At 42.6% G+C, this 7,652-nt stretch overlaps 1 pseudogene; it reads left to right on the plus strand.

The window, feature by feature from the left end:
- The first annotated feature begins 5,488 nt into the window (after positions 1 to 5,488).
- On the plus strand, positions 5,489 to 6,011 carry LOC142436411 (stathmin pseudogene; annotated as a pseudogene).
- Positions 6,012 to 7,652: the final 1,641 nt, after the last annotated feature.

Genomic DNA, 7,652 nt, shown 5'->3' on the forward strand with positions numbered 1-7,652 from the left:
ATGAGAGTTCAGAATGTATCCTTCATCCTCAGTGTGGACGCACAGATGGTTACTCCTCATGTGAACATGATGATAGATAGCTCTGGTGTCTGTTTCTTGTTGGTGAACATTATTATCCTTATCATTGTCTTCCAAGATATGTCCTCCTTTATTTGACATTGATGAATTTTTTTACAGATTTGTTCATTAAGAATGCCATCTTTAAAATGATTAGGGCAAAGACTGTACAGATGTGCTTTATACAATTGATGTATATATGTATGGACTGTGATAAGAGTTGTATGAGCCCCTAATAAAATGTTAAAAAAAGAATGTCATCTTTAACTTTTTAGCACCCAGTCACCCATTCACTACAAAGTGACATCTCCTCTCTTATTTCTGCCATAGGGGAGTCACTTGTCCTGTGCGTTGTACACACACCTTTCTGGTACAGCCCTGCCCTATTCCTTACAGTAGTCTGTGTCTGGATACCACTGACTTCCGCTATCCCATACAGTAAAAGTGTCTTGTCTTCAGTGGTCACAGACTTTAACTATAGAGAGAAGGAGTTTGTGGGCTCACTTCTGGAGATCGAAGGTCAATTCTTCAGGAATGAAGTGAAGTTTCTTCCGACAACCAAGGTCTATTGTTAACAGTCAGTCTGACTCCTTCAAAAGGTATTGGCTGATCCAGCTCCAGTAATACTAAGTGATCGTGGTGTGTGTGGAGGAGTCGGTACAGGTTAGGGAGAGGATCTGGGAGGTTTCGCCACTCCTCAGAGGGCTTCCTGCAGCTGGAATGGAGCAGAACAACTAGGGACAGGGAAATAGTAAACAGGCAGTGAGGACAAAGAGTAGACACCCATTCGTAACAGGCTATTTTGAGAAACCCACGGGAGGCTCTAACACCAATAGACAAATGCACACAGAAAAACCCAGCCTGCTGTGTAGCATACAGATTCTAACTGTTAGATGGCTTGTCACCGTGATTGCAGCAATGAGATCGAGTATAGCAAGGACTGTGAGGATGACACAGGAATAGGCAGTGTGTTGTTCTATTGTACATGGCAACACGATGATTTAAGACCAAACCAATGAAACCTGGCAATAGTAACAATAGCATTTGTATTGAGGAAATGTGAGTCCTAATCAATAAGACTGTCATGAAAGGTTACTGGTAGGTATTTTGAAAAAAAAAAAAAAGACGATTCAGAAATGAAGTCCTGGAGGAGCAATTGAATTGAATCACTGCTCTAGGTCAACCCTTGTTATGTGAGTGGTTACCATGACTTTCCATGAGCAATCAACAATTGTTCACTGCACCTGAGGCTAGATGGTTTCCTTTTTCATCTAATAGCCTAAAAACTCCCTACAGACTTGGCCCTTCTTCATGGAAGGTGAGTATTAGGTTCACCCTGAATAATATTCACTAGTGGTGTTTGAAGAATTATCACATGTACTTCAACTTCAATAGAATGCTGAATTAGTTATTTTATCTAATCTTTTGGGGGAGTTCAGGTGGACCTAGTCTTTAAAGTGAGGTTCTGACTCTTCAATACTCTGAAGAATATTGAATATTCACCACATTTAATATATCTTTTGATCTCTTGACTGCTGCTTCCATGAGCTTTGATTGTGGATACAAGGAAGACAAAATCCATGACGAACATTTCTCCAGACGGAGTGGATGAGTGAAGAGACTTGGTGGTGGTGAAGTCAGTGGAGGTGGCAGGATTTTCTTTGGCAGGCTCCGATGGTGTTCCTCGCTCACTACAGGGGAATCTGCAAAGGAAGATAACGTAAAGGTGGCCTCCAAGTCCAGTCTCTGGTCACTGTAGCCAAGAGAATTGAGACCAGGGCGGTAGTTCTTACCCCAAAGGGGCAGTTCTGTGCAGAAGAGACAGGGCAATGCCAGAGCAAAGAGCAGGCGGCTTTCCTGTTGCATCTTTTTTGTAGTTTCCTGGACTCTGCTCTACGATGTAACTCAATTCTGAAGTGAAGATGGAGGTGGCAGTGCAGGAAAGTCCAAGACTTCCTGGAATCTGAAGTGCTACTCAGATCATCCAAACAAGAGATAGTAAAGGAGGGAGATGGCTCTGTAAAACTGAGCCCCTGAGTTCCAAAAGATGGTGTTGTAGACTGTACAGTTCTTTCTTCAATGCCTTACTCATTGATGGAACCGAGAAGGGGTTCTTCTGAGTTTCAGTTAGTATCCACGGAGAGTAAAAAGCCAACCACAGGCCAAGTGTATGAGAGTGACTCCACCAACCACTGCATGATCTTTCTTCACCTGGCTGGCCCGGATATTGGCAGTCCAGTAACAAACACATTGGCCAAGTTAACAAGGTTAAAGTCATTGGAATCAAAAACACATGGAAAGAACCAAGAGGCTGCTGCATGGGAGCAGTGCAACCTGCTGTGGCGCAGTAGGACCAGTTACAGCAGCCTAACTGGTGGCTCATCGGATGACTCATCGGATGACAATGAAGAGGATTCAGGGGGTAGTAGGCAATCACTACAATTATAACATAAGTAACTGATGTGCCCCTTGTGTTTATAAATACTGTAAGGTGACTTTAGTTACTCCAAGTTCTCCTCGTTGCAATAATTTGTAACTCTTTGGACCATGCGTCCTTGAGGCAGATGTCTTTCAGAAAGAGAGCACTTTCAGGGGTTCTGGGTTTTTGAAGGGAGCAGTGAGAGTGAAGAAGTCATGCTACCTCACTAACATGGTGGTAAGAGGTCATGGGAATGAACCAGCTGAGCCAGAGAGGTAGACACAGTTGTGTGTTGAGGCAACACATCTGGTCAGCAAGTACCTTCTGTCATAGCTGCTCTCCCTTTACAAGGTGTGTACCCACAGTACAACACCTGAACCCAAGTTGGCCTAATGCAGCATCTGTGTATTTTTGTTTTCTACCTTCTAAAAGTTGAAAAATAAAAGTGCAACATAATAAATCTGATGGAAAGTTTATCAGTGGCACTATGTGTTTTTCTGCATTGACATGGAATAACGACAGTGGGAGTTTCATTGGATTCCAGAAAATGCAGCATTGATGGATGGCATCAGATCCACTGTAGTCTGATATTTCTAGTGGAAAATGTAGAGTTAGAGCCATATGCGCATGCACAACGGGAGAGAAGTCATATTGTCCTGCAAGCCCTCACCCATTACTGTGACCATGTGTGTTCTTTTTTCATTTTACAACGTTGCAATGGAATGGCACTTTGTCTCCCTTTCCAAATGCCTTGGTAGCTCTTGAGTATCACAAAAGCACGTGGACTATAGTTTTCCTGTTTCATTCGGTGAAAATATGCTCACCGAGTGCCTGACCTGCTGAAGGCACTTTGTAGAGCGGGGATGTGGGACCCCTGATCTGGATGAGACACTCACTGCATGTACATGCTTCAGATCCTCCTGACCCGCCTGCCTGGCCTTTTGTTCCAAAAAAAGCCAGTTCATTCCATACCCTTCTTTCTGCTGCCTCTTTGTTTCACTCCACTGGCATGTGTCTCACTCATCGTGTGTTTTTTTTCATCTTTGTTGGCATCTGACCTCAGCGTTCTTCGTCAACTTTTTAATTTCTCCTCCACTTTGCTTTTGCAGACCAGACTTTTTAAAGACCACGGACCTCCAGATTTTAGCACCTCATATATCAGTGTTTCACATGGACATGATTCTAGAAGAAAACCAAAGATCCAAACCCAGAGCAACTTAGGACCTTCTGCAAATTCACTACTAGTGTACCTTTGGGCCTTCACATTTCACATTGGAGATTTATTAATTTTTATTCTTACACGTTTTTGTTGGTTGATTTACTTGAGTTAAAATGCTAGACCAAGTAGAAATGTACAATTTCTAGCCTGTGTTTACCTGGGATATCGTTGGTAGGAGAATCAGGGTGGATGCCATTACTTTCTGTACTGGAGAAAAAATAAGCAATCACTGAATGAATCACACAAGCAATCAAGCAAACACACAACTTCTGCCTCAAAGTGTAAATCTACCGCCATTGGGTCAATTCAGACTCATAGCAAACCCGTAGAACTGAATATAACTGTTCTTTAAGTTTCCAGAGCTTTCCATATTTATCGGCACACAATACTTAAACTTACTCCCAAGGAGTAGCTGCTGGGTTTGAACCGCTAACCTTTTGTTTAGCAACTAATGCTTAGTCCACTCACCACCAAGTCTTCTTTATATATACATCTGCTCTGAGAACCTATGTTACATATTGTGTGATGTCACTTGAGGATCAACTGCCTCATATGCCTGTGAAAGCTAGACAATGAGTAGGAAGTTTGCAGGAAAATCGATGACCTGAAAATGATGGCTTGGGGGTAGGATATTGAAAGTACCAATGACTGCAAGTAAGGAAAGCTTACTTCACGCACTCTGCACCCCTGATATAATCCTTCAGTCTTCCTTTTGTCTCCCAAATGCAAAGGACATTTAAAAGAATGTGATTTGAGTACCTCAGAAAGTGTTCGAAAAAGGAAAACACTGACTTGAGACTTACATAGACATAAATGGACACTGTCAGGAAATATTAGGTTTATAATTTGTTCTTGTTTTGTTTTTCAAACTTGAGTAATTTATTTGGGTTGAAAATTAAGACTTTATGCAGCTTAGAGTGCTCTATAGTGGACTGATAATATTCAGTGTGATAAAGAGCATTTACAATGGGCAATCCATGAGGAAAGGAAGTTTTTTACTCCTTACTTATTGTTTCATCCTGGATGACTAGGGTGCCTAGAATATTACCTGGCTCCTAATAGATTTTCAATAAATAACATTTACTTTTCAGTGGAAAAGGCAGTCTATCAATATTTTTACATCTAACCCACTGCCCTAATGTATACTCCAACTCATAGCAACCCTGTATAGGATTTTGACAGTCTATCGATCTTTATAGTAGATGGATTTCTCTGTAGATAGCCTCTCTATTTAAAATCTAAAAAAGGTGGACATTCTAGAGTACTTAGCACTGTTTATGAATTTGTTGTTGATAGGTGCCATCAAGTTGGTTCCTACTCAAAGCATCCCTAAGCACAAAAAGAACAGAACACTGCCCAGTCCTGCACTGTCCTCACAACTGTTCTTACATTTGATCTCATTGTTGCAGCCATTGTTAATCCATCTCCTGGAGGGCCTTCCTCCTTGTCACTGCCCTCGTGATGGCCTTCTCCAGGGACTGGCCTCTCTGGGCAACATGTCCAAAGTATGTGAATAAAGTATCACCATCCTTGTGTCATATTAGAATGTGTGTGTGTATATATATATATATATATATATATATATATATATATATATATATATATATATATATATATATATATACTTTGTATGCGGTCTTTCACTTTTGGGTGAGTTTATTTTCTTTTTTTGAGGATCTTCTTAATAATTATTTGCTTTCAAACAACAATATTTGGATAGACAATATTTTCTAGGGCCTTCTAAGCCAAAATGATTGCATAAAACTACATTTTTGAGAGTGTGGCCAGGCGGCTCGGACCGAGCAGGGCTTTCCTTCCCAGTGGATTGCAGAGCGTACACTGCCAGTCTCTTGTCTTCTGTTCACCATGGCTTCTTCTGATATCCAGGTGAAAGAACTGGAGAAGTGGGCCTCTGGCCAGGCCTTTGAGCTGATACTCAGCCCCCGTTCAAAAGAGGCCGTCCCAGAATTCCCTCTTTCTCCTCCAAAGAAGAAGGACCTTTCCCTGGAGGAAATTCAGAAGAAATTAGAAGCTGCAGAAGAAAGACGCAAGTCCCATGAGGCGGAGGTCCTGAAGCAGCTGGCCGGGAAGCGGGAGCACGAGAAGGAGGTGCTGCAGAAAGCAATCGAGGAGAACAACAACTTCAGCAAGATGGCCGAGGAGAAGCTGACCCACAAAATGGAAGCCAACAAAGAGAACCGAGAAGCACAAATGGTGGCCAAGCTGGAGCGCTTGGGAGAAAAGGACAAGCACGTGGAAGAAGTGCGGAAGAACAAGGAATGCAAAGACCCCGCCGATGAGACTGCAGCCGACTAGCTTGTCCTGAGGACTGACTTTCTCCCCTCCCTCCTCGAGATCCAAAGACCGTGCTGGCCAGTGTCATTTTACTACTATTACTATTTCCCTCCTGACAAAGACTAGAAGCCAATGTAGGATGTAAATAGGTAGATCCAGACCATGTGATGTTGTTTTAGGGGCTAAAGGGGAGAAACAAAAAGTGTTTGACTCTTTTTTTCTAAAGTGTTGGAGTGTTTCTAACGTAGCTATTTTTCTTGTTGCCTCTTTTCTACTTCGGTGCACTCAGTGCGCTGGGTGAATGGCTAGCACTGTATTGGCCCCGTGGAAACATGTTTGTGAAAGAGTATGTAGTGGCTTCTCAAAACTGTTAGATGCTGAATATCTGTTTGCTTTTAAATCCCAGTTCTGTCCCGATTTTACCAGATGCTACTGTACTTGAATGGTTAATAAAACTGCACAGTGCTGCTGGTGGCAGTGAAAAAAAAACTACATTTGTGATTATTTATTACAAGAAGGTTCAAGATAAATCTGAGGGTATAGAGACAATTTGGGACTCCACATGAGAATTTTTTTTCTACATGAAATATTTATAGCTTTGACAACAAATGGCACTAGTTGGTACCCTGAAACAGGAGTCCTCAAACTTTTTAAACAGGGGGCCAGTTCACTGTCCCTCAGACCCGTTGGAGGGCCGGACCATAGTTTAAAAAAAAAAAAGAACAAATTCCCATGCACACTGCACATATCTTATTTTGAAGTCAAAAACAAATGGGGTAAAAACACCTGGCGGGCCAGATAAATGTCCTCGGTGGGCCACATGTGGCCTGCGGGCTGTAGTTTGAGGACACCTGCCTGAACTAACTAGTTGTAAAGTGATATCTCATCAATTACTATTACTGTGAAATCTGTCTTTGGAAGATGGTGAAAGAGAGACAAAGCCCATTCCAAGGAAAATAAATCATGTTCAGAGGCATGAAGCTTCTCTTGAGTCTGTGCATGGTGTCCCTAGAGAGGTGCTGACAAGGTGGGGAAACCACAGCTTCTGAGAGGAAAGCATCACTGACCTCAGCCCTTGCATCTACTGAAACCATGGCCTGTTGCTGGGAGGTTTGTGTCTGGGCTCACACTGAATTCCCATCACTGTGCCTCTAGTACAGTAATACACGGCTGTGTTCTCAGGATTCACAGAGCTCAGTTTTAAATAAACTTTACTTTTGGAGGTGTCCCTGGTTATGCTGACTTGAGACTGGAGAGCTGGATTATAGTGTGTGCTAGCACCCCTCTGTATATCACCAACCCATTCCAGTCCCTTTCCTGAATCATGGCGGATCCAGCTGACATCGGAGCTGGTTAAAGAGAATCTGGAGACAGCACAAGTGAGAGCCAGTGCCTGTGAAGGCTTCACCAGTCCAGGGTCTGACTCTTGTCACTAGACCTGAGCCAGGACACCTGTAGATAAAAAGAGCAACAGTAGGTCATGTGTTCAGATGCTGCATCCCCAGACTTCCTGTGTGAATCCCTGAAGCACTCACCAGCCAGAGTCTCCACCAGAAAAAGGAAAGTCCACACATAATTCATGTTCATGTGGATAAGATTCATGACGCCCAGAAAATGCTCTCCAGGGTGAGAAAGAATACGAATTTAAGTACATGTGCTGTG

The sequence above is a fragment of the Tenrec ecaudatus genome, unplaced genomic scaffold (assembly GCF_050624435.1).
Source record: "Tenrec ecaudatus isolate mTenEca1 unplaced genomic scaffold, mTenEca1.hap1 Scaffold_2609, whole genome shotgun sequence".
Classification (NCBI taxonomy): Eukaryota; Metazoa; Chordata; class Mammalia; order Afrosoricida; family Tenrecidae; genus Tenrec; species Tenrec ecaudatus.